Consider the following 25,780-nt stretch of genomic DNA (forward strand, 5'->3'; position numbering starts at 1 on the left):
CACCCAGAGATTGTTGGGTTTAGAATTGGCCTCGTTTACCTGGCTGAAGGTAGTGCTCCTGGTGTCTCTCCCCACGTACGGCAAGGAATCTGGTTACCCTGTGCTGAGCGGCAGGGCACCTCTTGCAGCTGACCCTTCTGCTGCTTTATGCAGTTCTCCGTTTTGACTGGATTTAAAAGCCTTTGTCACCAGGGAATCTCTGGCTCTGAGCTTTGGTAGTTTTGTTTGGAACAGCCTCTCCCCAGTGTTCAAGTTTCAGGTAAGGCCTCTGGTGTGTAACTAAAAGGTAAGCACAAAGAGAAATAAAAATCTTTTATTACTTCTGTGAAACCAGGTATGTGCAAGTAAACAACGAAGAAGTGCAATTGAATTCAAGAGAAGAATTGTGTGAACTCCCAAGGGGCTATTACCCTTCTCTTCAAACCAAGAGCTGCTATTTCACTACTTTGTTTTCCTCTTCCTTTAGAATGTAAATTTATGGTCACCAGTGGCAATTGGAAGGGTACATTCCCTTAAAAACAGCCTCGGGGGTCGGGGCAAGATGGCGGAAGAGTAAGACGCGGAGATCACCTTCCTTCCCACAGATACATTAGAAATACATCTACACGTGGAACTGCTCCTACAGAACACCCACCGAACACTGGCAGAAGACGTCAGACCTCCCAAAAGGCAAGAAACTCCCCACGTACTTGGCCGTGTGGATGAAAGGCTCTTGGCACTCCAGCCAAACATCAGGGCTGTGCCTGTGAGGTGGGAGAGCCAACTTCAGGGCACTGGTCCACAAGAGACCTCCCAGCTCCATGTAATACCAAACGGCGAAAATCTCTCAGAGATCTCCATCTCAACATCAAGACCCAGCTTCACTCAACAACCAGCAAGCTACAGTGCTGGACACCCTATGCCAAACAACTAGCAAGACAGGAACACAGCCCCATCCATTAGCAGAGAGGTTACCTAAAATCATAATAAGGCCACAGACACCCCAAAACACACCACCAAACGTGGACGTGCCCACCAGAAAGACAAGATCCAGCCTCATCCACCAGAACACAGGCACTAGTCCCCTCTACCAGGAAGCCTACACAACCCACTGAACCAACCTTAGCCGCTGGGGACAGATACTAAAAACAATGGGAACTACGAACCTGCAGCCTGTGAAAAGGAGACCCCGAACACAGTAAGATAAGCAAAATGAGAAGACAGAAAAACACACAGCAGATGAAGGAGCAGGGTCAAAACACACCAGACCTAACAAATGAAGAGGAAATAGGTAGTCTACCTGAAAAAGAATTCAGAATAATGATAGTAAGGATGATCCAAAATCTTGGAAATAGAATAGACAAAATGCAAGAAACATTTAACAAGGACGTAGAAGAACTAAAGAGGAATCAAGCAACGATGAAAAACACAATAAATGAAATTAAAAATACTCTAGACGGGATCAATAGCAGAATAACTGAGGCAGAAGAACGGATAAGTGACCTGGAAGATAAAATGGTGGAAATAACTACTGCAGAGCAGAATAAAGAAAAAAGAATGAAAAGAACCGAGGACAGTCTAAGAGACCTCTGGGACAACATTAAACGCACCAACATTCGAATTATAGGGGTCCCAGAAGAAGAAGAGAAAAAGAAAGGGACTGAGAAAATATTTGAAGAGATGATAGTTGAAAACTTCCCTAATATGGGAAAGGAAATAGTTAATCAAGTCCTGGAAGCACAGAGAGTCCCATACAGGATAAATCCAAGGAGAAACACACCAAGACACATATTAATCAAACTATCAAAAATTAAATATAAAGAAAACATATTAAAAGCAGCAAGGGAAAAACAACAAATAACACACAAGGGAATCCCCATAAGGTTAACAGCTGATCTTTCAGCAGAAACCCTGCAAGCCAGAAGGGAGTGGCAGGATATACTTAAAGTGATGAAGGAGAAAAACCTACAACCAAGATTACTCTACCCAGCAAGGATCTCATTCAGATTTGATGGAGAAATTAAAACCTGTACAGACAAGCAAAAGCTGAGAGAGTTCAGCACCACCAAACCAGCTTTACAACAAATGCTAAAGGAACTTCTCTAGGCAAGAAACACAAGAGAAGGAAAACACCTACAATAACAAACCCAAAACATTTAAGAAAATGGGAATAGGAACATACATATCGATAATTACCTTAAATGTAAATGGATTAAATGCTCCCACCAAAAGACACAAACTGGCTGAATGGATACAAAAACAAGACCCATATATGTGCTGTCTACAAGAGACCCACTTCAGACCTAGAGACACATAAAGACTGAAAGTGAGGAGATGGAAAAAGATATTTCCATGCAAATGGAAATCAAAAGAAAGCTGGAGTAGCAATTCTCATATCAGACAAAATAGACTTTAAGATAAAGACTATTACAAGACACAAAGAAGGACACTATATAATGATCAAGGGATCGATCCAAGAGGAAGGTATAACAATTGTAAATATTTATGCACCCAACATAGGAGCACCTCAATACATGAGGCAAATACTAACAACCATAAAAGGGGAAATCGACAGCAACACAATCATAGTAGGGGACTTTAACACCCCACTTTCACCAATGGACAGATCATCCAAAATGAAAATAAATAAGGAAACACAAGCTTTAAATGATACATTAAACAAGATGGACTTAATTGATATTTATAGGACATTCCACCCAAAAACAACAGAATACACATTCTTCTCAAGTGCTCATGGAACATTCTCCAGGATAGATCATATCTTGCGTCACAAATCAAGCCTTGGTAAATTTAAGAAAATTGAAATCGTATCAAGTATCTTTTCTGACCACAACACTATGAGACTAGATATCAATTACAGGAAAAGATCTGTAAATAATACAAACACATGGAGGCTACACAATACACTACTTAATAACGAAGTGATCACTGAAGAAATCAAAGGGGAAATCAAAAAATACCTAGAAACAAATGACAATGGAGACATGATGACCCAAAACCTATGAGATGCAGCAAAAGCAGTGCTAAGAGGGAAGTTTATAGCAATACAAGCCTACCTCAAGAAACAGGAAACATCTCGAATAAACAACCTAACCTTGCACCTAAAGCAATTAGAGAAAGAAGAACAAAAAAACCCCAAAGCTAGCAGAAGGAAAGAAATCATAAAGATCAGATCAGAAATAAATGAAAAAGAAATGAAGGAGACAATAGTGAAGATCAATAAAACTAAAAGCTGGTTCTTTGAGAAGAGAAACAAAATTGATAAACCATTAGCCAGACTCATCAAGAGAAAAAGGGAGAAGACTCAAATCAATAGAATTAGAAATGAAAAAGGAGAAGTAACCACTGACACTGCAGAAATACAAAACGATCATGAGAGATTACTATAAGCAACTCTATGCCAATAAAATGGACAACCTGGAAGAAATGGACAGATTCCTAGAAATGCACAAACTGCCAAGACTGAACCAGGAAGAAATAGAAAATATGAACAGACCAATCACAAGCACTGAAATTGAAACTGTGATTAAAAATCTTCCAACAAACAAAAGCCCAGGACCAGATGGCTTCACAGGCGAATTCTATCAAACATTTAGAGAAGAGCTGACACCTATCCTTTTCAAACTCTTCCAAAATATTGCAGAGGGAGGAACACTCCCAAACTCATTCTACGAGGCCACCATCACCCTGATACCAAAACCAGACAAAGATGTCACAAAGAAAGAAAACTACAGGCCAATATCACTGATGAACATAGATGCAAAAATCCTCAACAAAATACTAGCAAACAGAATCCAACAGCACATTAAAAGGATCATACACCATGATCAAGTGGGGTTTATTCCAGGAATGCAAGGATTCTTCAATACACGCAAATCAATCAACGTGATACATCATATTAACAAATTGAAGGAGAAAAACCATATGATCATCTCAATAGATGCAGAAAAGCTTTCGACAAAATTCAACATCCATTTATGATAAAAGCCCTGCAGAAAGTAGGCATAGAGGGAACTTTCCTCAACATAATAAAGGCCATATATGACAAACCCACAGCCAACATTGTTCTCAGTGGTGAAAAACGGAAACCATTTCCACTAAGATCAGGAACAAGACAAGGTTGCCCACTCTCACCACTATTATTCAACATAGTTTTGGAAGTGTTAGCCACAGCAGTCAGAGAAGAAAAAGAAATAAAAGGAATCCAAATCAGAAAAGAAGAAGTAAAGCTGCCACTGTTTGCAGATGACATGATACTATACATAGAGAATCCTAAAGATGCTACCAGAAAACTACTAGAGCTAATCAATGAATTTGGTAAAGTAGCAGGATACAAAATAAATGCACAGAAATCTCTTGCATTCCTATACACCAATGATGAAAAATCTGAAAGTGAAATTAAGAAAACTCTCCCGTTTACCATTGCAACAAAAAGAATAAAATATCTAGGAATAAACCTACCTAAGGAGACAAAAGACCTGTATGCAGAAAATTATAAGACACTGATGAAAGAAATTAAAGATGATACAAATAGATGGAGAGATATACCATGTTCTTGCTTTGGAAGAATCAACATTGTGAAAATGACTCTACTACCCAAAGCAATCTACAGATTCAATGCAATCCCTATCAAACTACCACTGGCATTTTTCACAGAACTAGAACAAACAATTTCACAATTTGTATGGAAACACAAAAGACCCCGAATAGCCAAAGCAATCTTGAGAAAGAAAAATGGAGCTGGAGGAATCAGGCTCCCTGACTTCAGACTATATTACAAAGCTACAGTAATCAAGACAGTTTGGTACTGGCACAAAAACAGAAACATAGATCAATGGAACAGGATAGAAAGCCCAGAGATAAACCCATGCACATACGGTCACCTTATCTTTGATAAAGGAGGCAAGCATATACAGTGGAGAAAAGACAGCCTCTTCAATAAGTGGTGCTGGGAAAACTGGACAGGTACATGTAAAAGTATGAAATTACAACACTCCCTGACACCATACACAAAAATAAACTCAAAATGGATTAAAGATGTAAGTGTAAGGCCAGACACTATCAAACTCTTAGAGGAAAACATAGGCAAAACACTCTATGACATAAACCACAGCAAGATCCTTTTTGACCCAGCTCCTAGAGAAATGGAAATAAAAACACAAATAAACAAATGGGACCTAATGAAACTTAAAAGCTTTTGCACAGCAAAGGAAACCATAAACAAGACCAAAAGACAACCCTCAGAATGGGAGAAAATATTTGCAAATGAAGCAACTGACAAAGGATTAATCTCCAAGATTTACAAGCAGCTCATGCAGCTCAATAACAAAAAAACAAACAACCCAATCCAAAAATGGGCAGAAGACCTAAATAGACATTTCTCCAAAGAAGATATACAGATTGCCAACAGACACACGAAAGAATGCTCAACATCATTAATCATTAGAGAAATGCAAATCAAAACTACAATGAGATATCATCTCGCACCAGTCAGAATGGCCATCATCAAAAAATCTAGAAACAATAAATGCTGGAGAGGGTGTGGAGAAAAGGGAACCCTCTTGCACTGTTGGTGGGAATGTAAATTGATACAGCCACTATGGAGAACAGTATGGAGGTTCCTTAAAAAACTAAAAATAGAACTACCATACGACCCAGCAATCCCACTACTGGGCATATACCCTGAGAAAACCATAATTCAAAAAGAGTCATGTACCAAAATGTTCATTGCAGCTCTATTTACAATAGCCAGGACATGGAAGCAACCTAAGTGTCCTTCATCGGATGAATGGATAAAGAAGATGTGGCACATATATACAATGGACTATTACTCAGCCATAAAAAGAAATGAAATGGAGGTATTTGTAGTGAGGTGGATGGAGTTAGAGTCTGTCATACAGAGTGAAGTAAGTCAGAAAGAGAAAAACAAATACAGTATGCTAACACATATATATGGAATCTAAGGAAAAAAAAAAAAAAAAGGTCATGAAGAACCTAGTGGCAAGACGGGAATAAAGACACAGACCTACTAGAGAATGGACTTGAGGATATGGGGAGGGGGAGGGGTAAGATGTGACAGGGTGAGAGAGTGGCATGGACATATATACACTACCAAATGTAAAATAGATAGCTAGTGGGAAGCAGCCGCATAGCACAGGGAGATCAGCTTGGTGCTTTGTGACCACCTAGAGGGGTGGGATAGGGAGGGTGGGAGGGAGGGAGATGCAAGAGGGAAGAGATATGGGAACATATGTATATGTATAACTGATTCACTTTGTTATAAAGCAGAAACTAACACACCATTGTAAAGCAATTATACTCCAATAAAGATGTTTAAAAAAAAAAACAGCCTCTTACTGCCAATATTTGTCTCATTGCAAATTATTTCAATGTTAGCAAATAATTCCTTCAACAAAACTATCAGTAATATCTCCTGTATATGAAGCCTCTGTGTGCAGAAAACCCAGGAATGTTGAAAACAGACCTTCATAGAGACTCTAGCCCAGGGGAATTCACTGTCTCAGTTACAGTGTTTTCGGATTGCAAGGCATAGAGGGCTCCAAATTGTGGAGCGCGCAAGCTGGGAGATGCTGTGGTCCTTTACCTTTACACAGGGAATGAGAAGTTAGTAATGCTGACTTCCCAATGCATTTGTGATTTATGGAATTGGACAAAGTTCCATTATTTTAAATATTGTTTTATCACAGTAATACAGGAATGTGGTTTCAGAAGTTGAATGGGACTAGTAAGCTTACTGCTGGAGCCACATTTCTCTCACGCATACACATTTCACTCTCCAAAGGCAACTATTTTCTATTCTTTAAGCTCTTTATTCTTGAACTGGGTCCATTTTTCTAAATAATACACACACGTTGCTATCGTTCATCAATTTAGACATTAAAGTGTATGAGGATTCTAGCTCTCTTACCTTCTACCCCATCCTGCAATATATTTATATCAAAGTTTTATAGCAATTCAGATTCTGGGTTTTCATTATTTTGTACGGAAATATCATTCATTGCCAAGCCTAGAAGTATGATTATATTTTCTGTAAATGTTGTTACTGTTGTTTTCTGGGCTCAGTTTTCTGCATCTATTGGGACATTTTTCATCAAACACACTCTCCCCCTTCAATGACCAGAATTTGCTGGGTTTTGTGGTCGACAGACCTCTCCACTGCCAGCATCTCTTCTGTCAGCACGTTCATCTAGATTGATTCCCTCTGGCTTCTGCCCAACCTCCCTGAACAGCAAGATGTGAGGCCCCACAATGGCCTAAGATTCGTAAGTAGGCAAGAAGAGAGAACAATGTAAATAAAAGGAGGAGGCAATCTTGAGCATGCAACTGTCTAGACAGAGTTTTCTGAGCTCTTTAGATGCTGCGAGCTATAAAATCTTACCATAGTGTAAATGTGGACACTGAGTCAGAGGACAGCTTTAGAATCAAGTGGGGGTTATCTGTTCTCTTCACAAATATGCCGTGTACATTTGGACAGCCTGAAAATCGATTCCATTCAGAAACACATCATCTGGCTCACAAAACTTGGACTCACTCACCCCATGTTTAACCATCAGGTTCCCTTTGACTGTGTCTTCCTACTCCTCCTTTTCTCATCACTAGTTGAGGAAAGTCAAGCATCTGCCAGCACTTACATTCCAGCCTCTATCACAGATCCCTAGAAGTACCAAGCACAAAGGGAATCAGTGCCTGTGCAACCACACACAGGCATGCACACACCTACACACATCCCCAGATGTAACAAAGGGAATCAAAACGTGTGCATGTATGCATGTACACACGTGCACACACATGTATACACACACACATATTGATCTGCTCTGGGTTTTTAATTCTCTGTGATTCTTATAAGACCTTGAACACAGACATCAGAACACCTTTTAAACTTTGAGATGGAGACATCACGTGGCATATTTGCCAGACTTTATGTGTATTCCTGTCTGTGAGGATGAGAACCACTCCGGAATGTCTGTTTCTTTCTGGCTAGAGAAATAGAAAAGGTAATAATGGATGGAGGCATTGGCAGGGAAGGGATGATGGAAAGCTTGAAGACCAATTCTGTTGCATTTTTGCTTTCAAACCCAGGATACAGGAAAACATCATTTACAATAACCAATGCAAGTTATTCCAGATTATAAGCCAAGGACATGACAAGAAAAATTCTGGTAAGTAATTTTAATAAAAACTGAAAATTTCCCATGTCCTTGCTAGGGATGGAAATAACTCTCAAAAGATTTATATAGTTGTCAGTCTTCTCATGGCCAAGGGAGACTCCTACACTTTCTTCCAGGCTTGCTACTGGTATTTAGTCCACTACAGCATCAACTGAGATTTTCTTTCTGAAAATTTCACGTTAAAAGGCATAAATTCCAAGCGGGAAAAACAAAGCCTAAAAGTGCATTCAAATCTTGTCTAAAAGGAAAAGAAATGTTTGATTAATCGTTGGAATTAATAAATGCGAAGGTAGGATTTGTGGTCCATAAACCAAACGGGGTTGTCTGCAGATGATCCAAAGACAGAAAAATTGTCAGTGAGTCTTTAGCATTGTTCTTAGGAGAAGCTGCTAAGAAGCTGGCATTATAAGCATTGGGGCCACGTAGCAGGTGTATCCCCAAACCCGGAGATGGATCTCAGAGGATATTAACTTGAAGCCCGGGCCTTGCTCTTGACTCCCGTTCCTCTGACTCCACATTTGATAAGAACACATTTGATTATAATCTGGCTTTCCATATAGAGTTTCCTATAGGGAATGAATACTTGATCAAATGGCATGAACATCCCAGTTGGCCTGCCAGCTTTGGTTCTCGTTGCAAAAAAACTGGCCATCGGTTTGTGCACCACTTGCTTGAGAGGTGGGTTTTTTTTTTTTTAATATATCTTCATTGGAGTATAATTGCTTTACAATGGTGTGTTAGTTTCTGTTGTACAACAAAGTGAATCAGCTGTAAGTACACATATATCCCCACATCACCTCCCTCTTGAGCCTCCCTCCCATCCTCGCTATCTCAACCCTCTAGGTCCTCACGAGTGGTGGGTTTTGCATAAGCCTGACTTCTAGAGAGCTAGCATGTTATGGTATACAAATCAGATTCATTAACCTGCAAATTTGAGGTGATCCAACTAATTCACTCCTCTCTCCCCCTACAGTCCTGTTCCTGCCATTTGCAGAGCCCAGGGCAAAAGTACAAATGGAGGACTCAAGCCTGTCTTACTCCCCTTTTCTTCCCACCAACAGCTCTAACCATCACTACAGGGGGGTGGGGGGTAGGTAGGGGGGCCTATGTGAGCATCCATAGGGACACCCCAGTCATCAAGTCCAAGATCTGTCCCTGTCCCTGCCTACCCAGTAGCCACTCCTTGGCCATTTCTGGAGCCCAGGGGTGTGGATATGGCAATGGCTATCTTTGGGAGAACAGACTCAAGGAAGAGGCTGGCATTTGCTATAGGCCATTTGGAGAGGATGTTCTGGGGCTGAGGGTTGACCTCAGGGCAGACACATCTCCTTGGCTTCATGGACACCCTCACTATGTGGAGAGGGGTTTGCCCAGAGGAAGACCTGAGTGGGGCCCAGGCCAGCAGACAGAGCTGCCCAGTTCTAAGAGTGACACTGCCCACATGACCAACCTTCCCCTACTTTTAGGACATTCAGGAGTGACCATATTACCTCTTGGGATGACCTCTCTATCTCAGCTCTCTAAAACTGCAAGACTTCCGAACAGAATATTTGCCAACTTGTGATCTAAGGGGTATCTGATGCAAGTCTGTGGGCCATAAGCAAAGCCATATACTGTTTGAAATTGCTCTTCAGAGAACTGGAAGTAACTTTGGGGTTCTCTATTAACATTTATAGAGGTTCCTCAGGCAATTAGACTGAATTCTGACCTATGTAGAAATGCAGGCCAGGGTCACAGCCTCATCTCTCTTAATTACAGGGTCAAGGACAGGAGACTTGACTTAACTGCTAATGGAAATCCTTAATCTGAATGAACCCGAAATGCTTGGCCCAGGGAAATTAGCACATAGTGTTAGCAAATGACATTCAAATTGTTTTAAAACAATCTAATCTTCCAGAGCTCTGTGCTTGGCTGACAGAAACAAAAATTTGAAAGGAACAACCTGGAACTTACTGGCTTATAAATGTGCTTTGGGGCAGAATGATTGCAAAAGTGATCACATTTTGTTCCAAGAGATTTCACTGCTTTTTCACAAACACTCCATCCAATCTTGCTTATAGAACAAAACCACAGAGCTGCATTAAGAGTGGAGCAGAAAAGGATTTTAACCTACTCAGCCAGCTGGTCTATCACCTAGATTATACGGGGTGAGGAGAAAGAGAAAGATGTAAACATAATGTGACACACAGAGCAATTTCATGTGATTACCTGACAGAAGATGCCTTAAAGGTAAATGGATGGGAAATCAATATTTACAAAGTTCAGGGTGGGATGACCAGTTGGTTGTTTCTGATAATATTGACATAGCTAAAGAGCTGTGGCCAGGAGAAGACTGGCCTCATTGGCTGTTCATATAATTTTATTTTTATTTTATTTTTTTATTTCATGTCAATCATTCATCCAGCAAATATTTAAGTACCGGCCAAATGCAAGGCATTGTTCAACAAGAGAGCATTTCTATAGATTCTTTTCCTTTGCTTCCTTTCTTATGTTTTCTTCTACTTTCCATCTTTATTCCATCACTAGGGAGGTAGTATAACATAATAATTAGTCATGCAGGCCATGTAACCTAGAGGAAGTTATTTCACATCTCTGAGTCTTGTTTTCCTCATCTGTAAAATAGGGATAGTGAAAGTGCTTAGCTTACATTGGTGGCTCAGCACACACTAAGCTCCCAATAAAAGTTAAATATGAAAAAAGGTTAGGAAAGAGATCATGATAATTTGCTTTATAGGCTGCTGAAGCTAACTTAGAGGCCACTTTTAGGAAAGAGTAGCATTAGCCAGAAATGAATCAAGGATAATATTTGTGACTTCCAATGTTTTATATTTCTTGAGCATGAAGCAACCACCAACGTTAACTGAGCATATACCTTTTCAGGATATAAACAAAACTTTTTGAATATGTGATATTGGTTGGGGAGAAAAACAAAAACTTTTCCTCTACCCTCTTAGGTTTGGTGGCTGAGGCCCTGAAAAAGAAACTGACAAAGGACAGATTATCAGGAGAAAAAGGTTTATTTCATATCAATAGGGGAGGTCTCACAGAAATGAAGCAAAAACTCCAAAGAGGCAGATAGACCTGGAGGCTTATGTACCATTTTAACAAAGAGTGATAAATGTGGAGACATGACAAAAGAAAAAGGATCTGAGCTTCCAGGAGTAGTAAATTGTGGGAAGGTAAATATATGAGAAAGCTAATGGAAGATAAGGGTTGTTCATTTTTGTAAGGTTTGTAAGGCAGATTCCTCTCAGTGCCATCTCTGGGCTAAGGGTCTAGAGTTGTCTCCAGTGACTAAGAATCACTCTACCCCTCCTGGTACAAGAGTGTTGGGCAGGGAGGACATCTTCATGAAGGGAAATTTATGTCCTGCTTTTAGGCAAATAGGACGGAAGCTAGAGAGCTTTGTTCTGTGTCTGTTTCTCAGTTGCCTTCAGCTCAAAATAACCCTTATGCCAAAGTGGCATATTTGGGGTGGCGTAGTCTTATCCCCTTTATATTATAAGGGGACAAGCCACCGTACTTACTCTCAGCTGTGATTCCATAGTGACCAATCATTCCTTCCTCCTTGGTTTGCCCACTGGAGATCAGAAACTGTGTTCAGCACTTGGTAGAGTCCTTGTGCATTTAAGTGGCTCCCTGTTTGTGGAATGAGAAAATTTTGGTAGATTGGTGCTCCTCTCTGTAGATGAAACAAAAAATACCACACAACTGGATAAAAACAATTCGGGCCATTAAAAAATCTTTAGGGTGGGCTAATCTGGCTTTATTAGCTAATCAGTGTGTACAAAATGAGCAAAGAGAAACTAGTTACAGAATCCTGCCATGCACAGGGTTTCTTTGGTGGTGGTTGTTGTTGTTTTTGTTTTAACTCAACAAATGTAAATTCTCAAAGCCTAACTTCAACTCATCAAATTCAATTCTCAAGCAATTGGTTCTATTGTTTTGCCTGCAAATTTATCACAAGTCTTGATTACTTGGTCTGCCTTGCTACTAGAGGACCTCCAGAATTCATTGACAGGTCCTGTGGCTTCCCACTGAATGGCTCTGAATGTGTTTCCTCTTGGCGGGGGGGATGGAATTCTGGAACCATTTTGAGTTGGGAAACCATTTGTCAGCTGATGCCTGTTCAAATAGGTTCAGTCCCCACCCAACCCCATACCCATGTAGGCCAAAGTGGCTTGAGGCTAGAGCAAGTATGAAGGTAAATTCAGACTACTGAATACATATACTCTAATATTAGGGTACAGAAACATATCGATTGATTATTTATTTATTTTATGTATAATTTATTATAATATATATAAGTTATTATTTACTTATTTATTTATTATTTCCACACCAAACTCTCTCTCCTGTGGATAAAGTCTAGGCTCCTTTACACAAGAGGAAGTCTGGTGTAGTGGTTAAGAATGCAGTCCTGGAGACGGTCTGCCCAGCCATTGGTCTGCTACAGCCATCTTGCTACTAGGAGAAGGGGGTCTGCCTGAGGGTGAGGCCAACATGGCCAAAAGCAAAGCTAAGACAGAGTGAGAAACCAGGTCCTGGAAAGGCTGTGGGGGAAAAGCTATGTCACCACCAAATATGCCATTTTGGCACAAGGATTATTTTGAGCTGGAGGAAAATGAGAATCAACAGATGCCAAAAGAAGCCTTCCTGGAGCTTCCCTTATCTGACTAAAAGGAGAAACTTCTGAGAAATGAAGACTGCTGTAAATCTCCTCTTCTGGGGAAGTTTTATGGCCATGAAGAGATGGAAAGTTGGCGCTGAGATGGACCTACACAAACAAACCTTCCTCCATTAGTTTTCCTATATTTACCTTCCCAGAGTTTGCTGCCCTTGGAAGCCTAAAATCTTTCCATTGTCTTGTCACTTCTCTACAAATGTATTGTTCTTTGTTAAGATGCTATGTAAGCCCCAAGTTCTAATCACCCCTTTGAGTTACTCATCACTGAGTCTTTTTCACGAAGTATATGCACACTGCACATATTAATAAACTCTGTTTTTCTCTCGTTAATCTTTCTTTTGTCAGTGAAATTTGTAGGGCTCCAGCTGGAGAACCTAGGAGGGTAGAGGAAAAAGTTTTCTTTTCCTCCCCTATAATGCTATTAAAGAGCCCTGATCAAGCTGAGCTCAAAGCCAGAACTATCCCTAGATTTTTCAAACATGTAAGCCAAAAACATTTTTGTTTTGCCTAAACTATTTTAGGTGGGGTTTTTCCATCATTCACATTCTTTTCTCCATCTATCAAAATTTTCCCCGGTATCCAAGCCCAGTTCAAATGCACGCTCTATGAAGCCTTCCTTGTTCCCTCCAGGCAGAATGGCGTCTGCCTGCTCTCTCCCTCTTTCTGTTCCCGTGTAATACTCAATTAACACTTCTCTTCATGCCCTTACCAATTATGCCATGGGCCACTAAGTGCCTGAGAACTCTAAAGCTAGATTGCTTATGTTGCAGTCCTGGCTATAACACCTGCTAGCTGTGTCATATCTTCCCTAATAGAATATAAGGGGCTCAAGACAGAGATCTTGGCTTAAGCCATTTTCCTGTTGTGCCACCCATCTTGTTGTCCTATCCCCTTGAACAAGGCCTGTTTATAGACCTACCTATGAATCCTTGCATTGTCCTCCACCAGCTCTCTCAATTAGAAGACTGATATTCCCTTGGTCTTCCTACTATGCTCAGACTCCAGGTCTTTGCCAGGCCCTGAAAACATGTTAGAATCTGGGACTTCCTAAACCTTCTCCATTCTGTTGATGCCTGATCAAGGTTATGACATAAACATACAATCTCAGTGACTGACTCTTCCTTTATGGATTCTGGAAATGGCTGGTGCTTAAAGACAGATAAATGTTGCTTCAGTGATCTATCTTGACTGCAGTTGATTCATTCCCAGAAATACAAAGTAATTTCTATTCCCTGGCTACTAAAAAATGTCAGTTCCAGATCCGTACTGTCTTGCCTTTGCTTTCCTGAAAGGCAGTCCGAAGGGTTAACTGTTGACATAAACCCTTTATTCAAATGAACAGACTCCAGAGAGTTTGTGGAAAGAATATTAAATCCAGATGTTCTACTAAGATGTTGCCCTTGAGCTAATGGGAAAATAAAAACAATGTAATTTAATAGAGTCAAATGCATATAAACAGAGAACAGAAAGGACTGAAGGCTTTTAGACAATGACCTATGTTATGGTCCCATTTCTGTCACTTAATAAATATACGACAGTGGGCAAATCACATAATTTCTCAGTGTTCCCTTCAGCAAAATGGGATTAATAATAAGCTATTTTATCTCTATTACACTGAGTTGTGATGATGACCAAACTGGCTGGTGTATAGTTGCTTTGCTACACATATAAGGTATTGTTGTTATTATTACTATTACCAAGTGATCCAGGGTGTGAAATCTAATTTCTTAGTGAGACTTTTACACAACAACATTTGGTAATGGTTGAAATCCAACATTCTTTTGAAAAGCAAGTTTGACTCTTTATGAATTGGCCACATTTATTTTGTGGGTAAAGAAAGTAATGTATGAGTTTCTGAAGTCTGTTCCTGCTACTTTCATGTTTAGAGCTGACAACTATAATTAGATTAGGAAACAATAATGTAATATAACTACATAATTATAATTCTTATGACAGATCAATGAAATGGAGCAGAAAAGCAAGTGGGAGTATTGAACTGGAGGAATCCAAGTTTGGGTGTTGGGTAAAAGGTTCTTTAGGCTCCTTGCTCATGCTGGGCTTGAGCTTACCCCATCCCAATCAGCATTGGTTTTCCTGCTCTAACATCATACAGGTTATATTCAGACTCCTTCTCACCATGGTGTGAACTTAGATTCTTAGGAGCTATGAAATTTGTCTCCCTAAAGTACTCCTTGGCAAGATTAATTTAGCTGATGTCTGCCTGTAGAGTTACCATGTTGACATTGCAAAAGCAATCTGGGTAAAACTGATGGTGCCTTAGCACTAATCAAAGTAGTGACACCAAACCTTACTAATAGTCATTGATTGTATTCCTTAACACCAGCAACTCCCAACCTCGACTCCCTGAACACCTCTACACAGACAAGGTCTCCTCATAGGTTGGCCACGCAGCGTCTTTGGGAGGCTGGACTACTGAGGCATTGAGCACAGGCAAAGATGCCCTATGCATGACAGGGAAGCTGACAGCATCTGGACTTTGGTTTGAGCAACGAGGAACTCAGGAGGAACTGGGATATACTAGAGATTAGAAGACCTTCTCCCCAGTTCTGGGTCCTAAGAATTCTCCTGCTTTCTTGTCTTATCTAGGAAGCAGTTTCAGGCTTCAATAATATCTAATGAAACTTTGCACCAGACAGGTAGGATGAGCACTCAGAGGAAAAAATGAAACTGATTTAAAGGAAATGAGAAAATGCAAAGGGAATAATTTTGGCACACACTCGAGTGTATAGATCAAGATAAATATCTGCTACTATGATAAAGGGTACTGCATTTGTATTCTCCCTGTTTAGGGGACTGCTTATTTTATGAAAAATGTGCCACTGAAGTGTGTATCTGTTTGACATTTGTCCTAAAGCCAAGCTGAAGTTTATTACGCTCTGCTGAGCCATTAATGTCTTGCAGAGTGGAAGTGTTTTTAAGGCAATTGATGACACCACAGAAAGGGCAAGATCAGAATTTGGAAAACCTTTGGTATATTCTTTGGAAAATGGACAAACATAAGCAGAAAGGAATCTAATAGGGAGAAAAGCAATTCACTAAAAGAGGAAAAATAAATGGGGTAGAGAAGATTGACTTTGTACACACATCTTCCACTTAGTCATTGGATCAGAGGACAAACACAAATCAACAGCTCCAGTCAACACCCTGAATTCTCATTTTCTCTAAATAACACCACCTTTCATTTTACTTTTTCTTATTGCAGTATAGCTGATGTACAATATTATATAAGTTACAGGCGTACAATGTAGTGGTTCACAATTTTTAAAGGTTATACTGCATTTGTAGTTATTATAAAATATCAGCTATATTCCCCATTTGTACAATATATCCTTGTAGCTTATTTTATACATAATACACCCTCTCATTTTAAATCTACCCAGATCAGAACTTTTCTTTTGCTGAAGGAATACAATTAACCCCTCCTCATTTATTTTCTTCATTTGGGAAATATTTACTGAATACTTCCTAGGTGCCAGTCATCACATATACAAAGAAAATGCCACATGATCTTTGCTGTAATAACAAAGATGAGCCCAGTGCAGCAGCAAACCCTGATTTTTTTTTTTTTCTAGGCACACAGATAGATGGAAATAGGCTAAGAAGGCTAAATAAGTTGCCTAAGGTCATACAGCTAGTAAAGTTGCAGAGCAGGATTTAAACTTAGGGTAGAGCAAATTTCAAATGTAGGCGACAGGCTCAAAAATAGACCATTCACTGACCATTGCCTGTATTAAATCTCATGCCTATCCGAATTTCAGAAAGGACTTCACTAGAAGGTAAAGTTCATGTGAGCTGTCAACTTTCCCTGCAGTTAAGTAGCACCATGTGACTGAGTCCAGACCAGTAGAATGTAGGTGGAAATGATAAGAAAATATTATATACCCCCAAATTTCTTGACAATCGGAGCTAGAATGGGCCACTTAGGGGCATCTAGGTGATATCTCCCACATGAGAACTGTGGCTTCAATGGACGAATTTACTTGTAGACAGTTATCATTTAGCCAGTAAGGTTTTTAATTTTTTTGGTATGGGTGTGCCATTTTCTAGTTTTGACCCATTTCCGATGACACCCACTGTCTCACATTTGACTGTCACATACTCGCTCACACTCATGCATGTAAATGCCTGGCCCTTCCAGGCCTGACCCCTAAACACTTCTCTCACATTCCTTCAGGGGTGCTATTTTCCCCACCTGCCAGCCAAATGCTGATGAACTAGTGGAAGATTCTGAGGACTTAGAGGATAAAGAAATCACAAGATGGAAGAACCTGGGATCCTGAATGACTGTGTGGAGTAAATCATGCCCCATTGGACTATGACATGAGTGCAAAAAAACCCCAAACCAAACACACTACTGTGTTAAGCCATTGATTGTTGAGGCTGATTTGTTTTAGCAGTTAGACTACCATGGTTAAACTGTGTCCTAGAAAAAAAAAAAGTGCATAGTCCAGTATTTTTATATTTATAGAAATATAAAAATATCACATCCCATAATAATTACTCCTCTCAGAGACTTCATGGTATTTATAAACTCTCTTTGGTAACATATTCATAGAATTTCAGCCCTAAAAGGGAACACGGCAGCTCTTTCTACATGTGATATTGGAAATAGGAATAAAACACGCAAACGTTTCAGGGACCAGGCTTCACATGCAAGAGTGTGAGAGAATATGTGAAAGCAGTCAAATGTGAGACAGTGGGTGTCATGGCAAATGGATCCAAACTAGAAAATGGCACACCCATTCCAAAAAGCAGTCAAACTGACTTTAAAACTTTATTGGGTAAATAATAAATGTTTACAAGTAAATTCGTCCATTGAAGCCGCAGTTGTCATGTGGGAGACATCACCTAGATGTCTCTGAGTGGCCCCTTCTAGCTGAGATTGTCAAGAAGTTCTTGGGTGTATATTTCTTATCCATTTTCCCTTGAAAATATCATACAAAGGAGAACTTCCTGGTCCAAGATGCCACTGTTTCTGGATCTTAGTGCTTTATTCCATTCATCTCCAAGAGTCCAAATCATTAACCTAATACATAATTATTGACAGGACTAGCTACATAATTTGTGGGGCGCTTTGCAAAATGAAAATGTGTGGCCCCATTCAAAAAGCAGGAAAACATTGGCATTAAAGGTACTAAAACAAACTTTTCCTTCTTTTGTGGTTTCTCTCTTGATCTGTCATGGTGTTTTTTACTTAATGTTTACTTAATGTAATTTTGCTACTTAATGTGTGCTCCCTCAGGTACAGGGATGCTCTTGGGGAAACGCAGATTCTCACAGGCACGTAGGGCCCCACTCTAAGACTTGCTGTGCAGCACCGTGCCTGATGCGTCGGGCCCTGGGTGGGACAGGTACGTCCTCTGAGGCGCTGCAACCTCCATACCAGCGTGCACTTGGCACCTGGATCAGGTGTGAACGAGAGCCTTGCCGCCTCAGTTGCCCTCTGAATGCGCGGTGGCGTCGCGGGTCCAGGGCAGGATGGCTGCTGCCCAAGCTCCTCCTGGAGAAACCACGGCCACTCGCATCCAGGCTTAACACCACGTCCAGACCCCTGCCTGGGTCACAGTCCCCCTCACCCCCACCACGTAACCGAGCTCCCACCCCAGGCACAGAGAGTGGAGAGTGGACAGCCAAGAACTCAGGGAAGCGAGGAGGTGCAGAGGTGGCCGGAATTGGGACTACACGTGAGCTGAGCCGAGACTCCAAGTGCCCTGCCCAAGTTTCATTGTCCCATCAGACTTCACCCATAAAATACAAATTCAAAGGTAAAATTATTAAGAATTTCAAGATGGCGACCACAGAGCGTTAACCCCAAGTGTGGAGCTCTTCTGAGAGGGGCCCTGATTATGGAGCACCTACTAGCTGCTAAGCACCAGGGATGCAGTTATGATCAAAATAGACCAAGTCCCTACCCTGATGGAGTTTACATTCTAACGAAGTCCTTATTGAAGTGCAGATAAGCGTGGGAGGGGTCATACTTTGATGAACAATTTAATTATAAGAAAGAGTTAGCAAATGGTCAGTTTTTAAGCCTACCAGAGACCTGAACTTTGCACAGCCCTGGGTTTGGACACTGCTCTTCCACATTTACTAGCCTGTGACATTGTGCAACTTACTTAACACTCTCTAAGCCTATTTCCTCATCTGTAAAGTGGGAATGGTAGTAATACCCATTTCTATAGGCAAAGAGCCTAGATGGGCACATCCTCATGCTCCCTGTTACTACTTTTTTCTTTTAATTGAGGTATAGTTAGATGATGTACAATTATTATATGTTACAGGTGCACAACATGATTCACAATTTTTAAAGGTTATACTCCATTTAAAGTTATTATAAAATATTGGCTATGTTTCCTGTGCTGTACAGTATACCCTTGTAGCTTATTTATTTTATACATAGTAGTTTGTACCTCTTGGTCCTCTACCCCTATCTTGCCCCTCCCCCCTTCCCTCTCTCCACTGGTAACCACCAGTTTGTTCTCTGAGTCTGTTTCTTTTTTGTTATATTTACTAGTTTATCTTTTGATTCCACATATAAGTATATAATACAGTATTTGTCTTTCTCTGCCTGACTTATTTCACTCAGCATAATACCCTCTAAGTTCATCCATATTGTTGCAAATGGCAAAATGTCATTCTTTTTTATGGCTGAATAGTATTCCTATATATATATATGTATATATATATGTATATGTATATATATATATACACACACACACACACACACACACACACATATATATGTAACTTCTTCTTTATCCATTCATCTGTTGATGGATACTTAGGTTGCTTCCATATCTTGGCAATTATAAATAACGCTGCTATGAATATTGGGTGCCTATATCTTTTCAAATTAGTGTTTTCATTTTTTTTGGATGTATACCCAGGAGTGGAATTGCTGGGTCATATGGTAGCTCTATTTTTAGTTTTTTGAGAAATCTCCATACTGTTTTCCCCAGTGGTTGTACCAGTTTACGTTCCCATCAACACTGTACTAGGGCTTCACTTTTCTCCACATCCTCACCAACATGTTCTTTTTGATGATAGCCATTCTGACAGGTGTGAGGTGATATCTCATTGTGGTTTTAATTTGCGTTTCCCTAATGATTAACAATACTGAACATTTTTTTCATGTGCCTGTTAGTCATCTGTATGCCTTCTTTGGAAAAATGTCTTATCAGGTCTTCTGCCCATTTTGTTGTTGTTTTTTTTTTTTTTTTTTACTATTTTTGCTGTTACTATTTTTTAGTAGTAGTTCATAGTATTAAATATCCATTAGCTTTAGCTTAAATGAACAGAAATAAAACACATGGAATTGGAGAAGTGACAGTGTGGGAAAGAACAAGAGTATTCAGGTGGAGGAAGCACTTTTTTATCTCATTGCAGCTAACTAACCCAAATTTAGGTTATTTTTACTTACTTAATGCCAGCTGAATGAGATTGTATCTTTTTTACTTTACTGAATTGACTGAATGATTTGGTGCTGTATGAAAAAGGAATCTAATAGTATAGCTTCCTTTTATTTTTGTAAAGGAAAATTGTTTTAAAGTTAAATGAAGCACAGTTTATTTCTGATTTCTAGAGGCAAGAAAACGATCATATGTCATGGATTTCTCACTAAACTATGAGTAATGAAATTTGGTGTTTATATTCACTTCCACCACTGACCTGTTAAGTGCATCCTTTTTAATCTCTGGAGAATTGTAGTGGTAACACTTGTCACATTTCCTACTGAGGTATTTTGAGGATTAGGTCAAATTCTTAAAATACTAGCAGTTTAATGAAAGGCACTTAACTTGAAGAGGAGAAAAAGTAATGCAGGGGCACTGTTTCCTGATTTTTAAAAAGAATGTAAGAATTGTTTGAAATACAGTTGGATTTCTACACACTTGATTGTGACCTTCCAGAAAAGCATTCATAAGTCTGGAATTTCCCAGAATGCTTTGCCAGGAATTAGTGTTGAATTACCAGAAAATCAGTATGACATGTAGCACACATTTATCTAGATAGTAATTCACACACACACAGACACACACACACACTCACTCACAAACACCTTTCACTGTTTGTGGAGCTCCAGTTCAGGAGAAAAAGGAGTGTCCTAATCAGAGATGGAAAGGATTTGTTTACTATTTGTTCTAAAGAATCATTCCCAGCTGGAAATACACTTTTATTCATGAGGAAATACAACCTCTTTAGTTTTTATACCTTCCCTGAAAAATAGATTTTCTTTCAGATTTATTTTAGATTTTATTTTCATAACTTGTCATACAATTCCCTCAATTCCTGCCTAGCATCTCATTAATGTAAACTGCATCTAATCTAATCTAAGTCATCTACATTTTCCCTTCCATCTTCTTTCCTCCCATTTCGCGTGTGTTTGTGTGTGTGTTTTCAGCAATTTTCCTTTAGCATAATGATGCTATGAATCTTTGTTAGAATTCAGCCATAGCCCTTTTCCTGAGAGCATGGGTGGAGTCTCCACAAATCTGGTCAGGAATTGCTCCTTATTGTGTCTGAGGATTTCTTTTCCCACCCTGGGTCTGCACGTTTCCATACTGCCAGAAGTCCTTTCTGTTCCTGGCTGAAAGCCCAAGATATTTAGACTCTCTTGCAAAATAAATCCCTTTCGTCTCTGGTTAGTATGCTTCTTGAAAATCTGTGTGCTCGGAGAGATCATAGGGTTAAAAACTTGAAGAACTGGGGGGCGGGGGGCAGAGAGAAAGAGAAGGGAGCCTGGGAAAAGTAGATAGAAAACTTTTGGCTTTTCATCTGGACTGAGTTACTTAATCACTGTACCTTCAACTAGATTCTCAAGAGACCCCAAGAGAATTCCTCAACTCTCTCAGGAAACAGATTACTCCATCTGAGTGAAATCTTCCTTGGAAAATAAACTGCACAAAGACAGAAAAGATAATGTAAAGAGCTCAGCAAATGTGTTCAGCAGTAGTTAGCCGTTATCATTATAATAATATATCATTATTATATATCTTATAGATATAACATATCTTATTTAATTTTCTCAAAGCCCCTATGAAGTTGGTGTCATCATCTCTATTTTTTACTCATGAGGAAACAACAGGAGGTTACGTAACGTACACGTTTGCTTAGCTGCTAAGAGATAGAGCAGGAAAATTTAAATTCAGGTCTTTCTTGATTCCAAACTTGTTCTCTTTTCACTATGTTGCAAAAAAATTCACCAATTTATTGTATAGAAACGTTGGCTTCTGCCCTGTGGCTGCAGGGTTTCTTATTGCCTACGACCCTGCTCACAGGTCAGAACTTCATCCCAACAGCTTTGCTGAGAAGAGGGATGGGCATTCCAGAACACATGTGTCTGGAATGTGAGGGTATTTCCACAGATGGGTTCAGTTGTTGCTGTCATTATGTACCCTTCCCCAACTCTCTACCTGGGAGAGCTCCTGGTACTACCACCACTACCACCACCACCATCACCTTGCTCTGACCAACCCTTGCTCACCTTCCAAGGCTTGGTTCAAATATTATGTTCTTAGGAAGGCCTTACTCGAACCTTGACCTTCTATTCTTTTAGTCATTTATTCAGCAAATATTTAATGAGGGCCAACCAGTGTCAAGTACTCTTCTGAAAGCTAAGGTACAGTATTGAAAACTCCCTCCATCATGGCACTTTCATTCTTGTTTAGATAAGGTTCCCCACGGCATCCTGACATTCTCATTCATAACACTGCATGCTTGTGGTTATTTATTTGTCGGAATTTGAATTAATGTCATTCTTTCCCACGAATTCCTAAATCCAAAAAAAGGTACAGATCCCATGAGATTTTATCCATTAGCATGGAGCTTTGCACTTAGTAGGCACTCAATAAATGACTGAATAGCAGTGAGGCACATTAATCCACCTTTCTTCTAGGGCGCCCGAGCTACGAGTATTCTCAGTACCAACTCCCAGGAGTTCCTCAAGTGCTGTGCTCAGGCATTCAGTGTGGGAGCAAGACACAAAAAGTCCATAATCTAAAAGGAAAGGGCTCCATATGGAGACCTACCTCTTGTAAATGGTTCCTGCCCTGGGGATGTGGAGAGAGGAATTTTTACACAGTGCTAATGCAAGTAGAGATTGGTGCAGCCATTCTGGTAAGCAATCTTGCAGAATTTAGTCAAATTAAGTATACATACATTCAGCGTTCCAACAATATAACTCCTGGGTATATGTGCCAGGGATATTCTCACAGAGGTCCATAAGAGGACATATACAATAGTGTTAATTGCAATATTGTTTGTGAGTGTCTGTCTATCCCTGGGAAAGCAGATGGGTAAAACGTTGTGGAGGCCCATGACTGGGCATGAGATGGCAGTTAGGAAAAATGGATTATATATTCATACAGCAATAGATATACATACAGCAATAGGGAATATAGCAACATATAGCTAATATTAATAGGCTAATATTTAGTGATTTAGAGGAAGAGGGAGAAAACAGAATGAGATGTTTAACATAACCATTTATGTAATTTAAAAATCCATGGGGAATTCCCTGGTGGTCCAGTGGTTAGGACTCTGCACTTTCACTGCTAAGGGCGTGGGTTCAATCCCTGATCAGGGAATTAAGATCCCACAAGCCACATGGCGCAGCCAAAAAAAAATAAAATAAATAAATCCATGAACACAAAACATTATGCATTCTGCAAAAACACCTGCAAATAAAAATATCCACACTAAACACATTAAAATGACTGCCTATGGTGAAAGGAGCATGAGGGTGGTGGTGAGAATAAATGGAAATTAATTTATGTAACAATTATTTAATAACATAATTTATTACATAAATTAATTTATAAGTAAAATAAGGGAGAAGCCTTGCATGGACACTGATGTTACTGAACAGAATGTTCAAAAGTAAACAAACAAAATTGTTTTCCAGAGCATTTGCCCTGTCTGTGGCACCACTTGCCAGACTCGTCTGCGTGTTGTGCCCATTCCTGATGCCACCTATAGATCACATGTCTTGCAGAGGTGCTTTGGAGTATCTTAAATTTGTTTCTTCTTCCGTGATGGTCACCCTTGCTCAGTTGCCCACGGTAACTGCTTGAGTACTCTGAGTTCCCAGTGTCTGCTCCTGTCCAGCTTACAGGGGAATTTGGCAAAACAAGGAATGTTATTGTGGTTGGCTCAGCTGGTGTTCTGCCCCAGGAAATCACTGTGAGTGATCCATCTCTGTCTTGCTGAGAGTATTGAAGCCTTGCCTGCCCAATCATTCAAAGGTGGCATCTGGGCAGGGCCTAGTCTCTCAGTTATGTAGAAAAGTTGACATAACTCCTGCTTTCAGTTTGGAGCTTGATGCCACATTAGTGCAGGTGTGGTCTTGGTCTATATCTGTTTTTGTATGTTTCTCTGAACATAGGCAGGTGTCTAATGCTCCTTGGTCCACCTCTAGCACTGGGGTTCCCCATGATTGACATTGTCATCTTGTCACAGCTCCCAAATCACTGTTTCTAGAACTTTGGTTCTTCAGGCAACAGAGAAACCACAGCACCATGATGTGGTATTGGGCCCTTACTAGGTTGTATATATATATATATATATATATATGCTAAGGGCCTAAAAAAATGGAAATGGCCTGAATATCTCAACCTCTGAGAAGTCCGAGGTAGAGGTCCAACTAGCAGATGTCATGAAAAAAGCAGGATCAGAATTAATTTTAACTAGAGGGTTAAAACTAAAGGAAGAGGACAACCAGATATCACTAGTTAGTTCTTAGGGAATTTTTTCTTATGTAAATTTTTTTTCTAAAAAAAATAATACATGTTCATTCCTGAAAATTCAGAAAGTACAGAAAAATATAAAGCTTAAAATTAGGCTGAGAAATAACTGCTGTAAAAATTGTGCTGTTCAGATTTTTTCTCTGTGCGCACACACACACACACCCCACAAAGAATCAGAGGACACAAAGTTTTTTCCCCACTTAGCAACATATAAACATCTATATTTTCATGTCTATAAATATATATCCATATCATTCTAGTTAATGGCTTCATGGTTTTCATTGTGTAGATATGTCAAATTATTTAACCAAATTCTTAAATGACTACGTTTGTGTCATTTCAAATTTATCAGTACCGTAAACTCGCCAGCAGTTAACATCCTGTTTGTTCATCCTAACACATTTATCCAACTATTGGCTTAGGGTAACTTTCTAGGGGTGGAACTTCTAAGTCAAAGACTTCAAAAAGGCTTTTCTAAATGTCGCCAAATTTTCCCCTAGGAAGGTTGCACCAATTTACACTCCCACCAAAAGTGCATGCTTGTACCTGTTTCCCCAAATTCTCAGCAGTACTAGATACCATCCGTCTTCTTGATCATTACCATTCTGACATCTGGTTCTTTGTTTGAAGCCTGGACTCCATCACCGGTAGCTTGACCTTTTTCAAGGTTAAGCAGGCACGGCATTTTATTATGTAAAGAGCTCGCTTCTCAAGGAGACAAATCAGCTTTCTCCATAAACCAGTGAATGTTTAGCCTGGTCTTCACGGTTGAAGCAAAGTTTCCTTTAACTGTGTGCCTGGATTTCTGAGTTTTATTGGCAAGGACAGATTGGGCTTATTTCAAAGCTGAGTAAAATTAATGGCCAAGTGAAGGATCATCTGTGGTCAGGGCTGACCTAAACTGGAAAACCATTGTCAGGACACCACTCAATTGTACCCAGGTCACCATCCCTCTGATCTATCTTAGAACTCAAGCTAAACAGTTATTTATGTTCTACATAAAAATCTGTTATTCAGTCATACTATCTGTTTTAGGCATTTAAAAATGTTTTGTTAATAGTGAAACATTTCACTTAGATCTAAGACTATTAACATTTTAGGACTTCCCTGGTGGCGCAGTGGTTAAGAATCCTCCTGCC

At 39.8% G+C, this 25,780-nt stretch overlaps 1 protein-coding gene across 6 annotated transcripts in view; it reads right to left on the bottom strand.

Moving 5' to 3' along the window:
• LOC309609790 (uncharacterized protein) overlaps positions 1-25,780 on the bottom strand; it is a 301,740-nt gene that overhangs the window by 77,580 nt on the left and 198,380 nt on the right. For 5 of the 6 annotated variants that reach the window (XR_014233576.1, XR_014233577.1, XR_014233578.1 and 2 more), the window contains 2 exons: positions 11,720-11,874; positions 40-279 (listed from right to left, as the gene is read on the bottom strand). The gene's annotated coding sequence lies outside the window, so the exon portion shown is untranslated. The remainder of the gene's footprint in view (positions 1-39; positions 280-11,719; positions 11,875-25,780) is intronic. The other variant, XR_014233575.1, reaches the window with a different exon arrangement.

The sequence above is a fragment of the Balaenoptera borealis genome, assembly GCF_965194805.1.
Source record: "Balaenoptera borealis genome assembly, chromosome: 13".
NCBI classification, from domain to species: domain Eukaryota; kingdom Metazoa; phylum Chordata; class Mammalia; order Artiodactyla; family Balaenopteridae; genus Balaenoptera; species Balaenoptera borealis.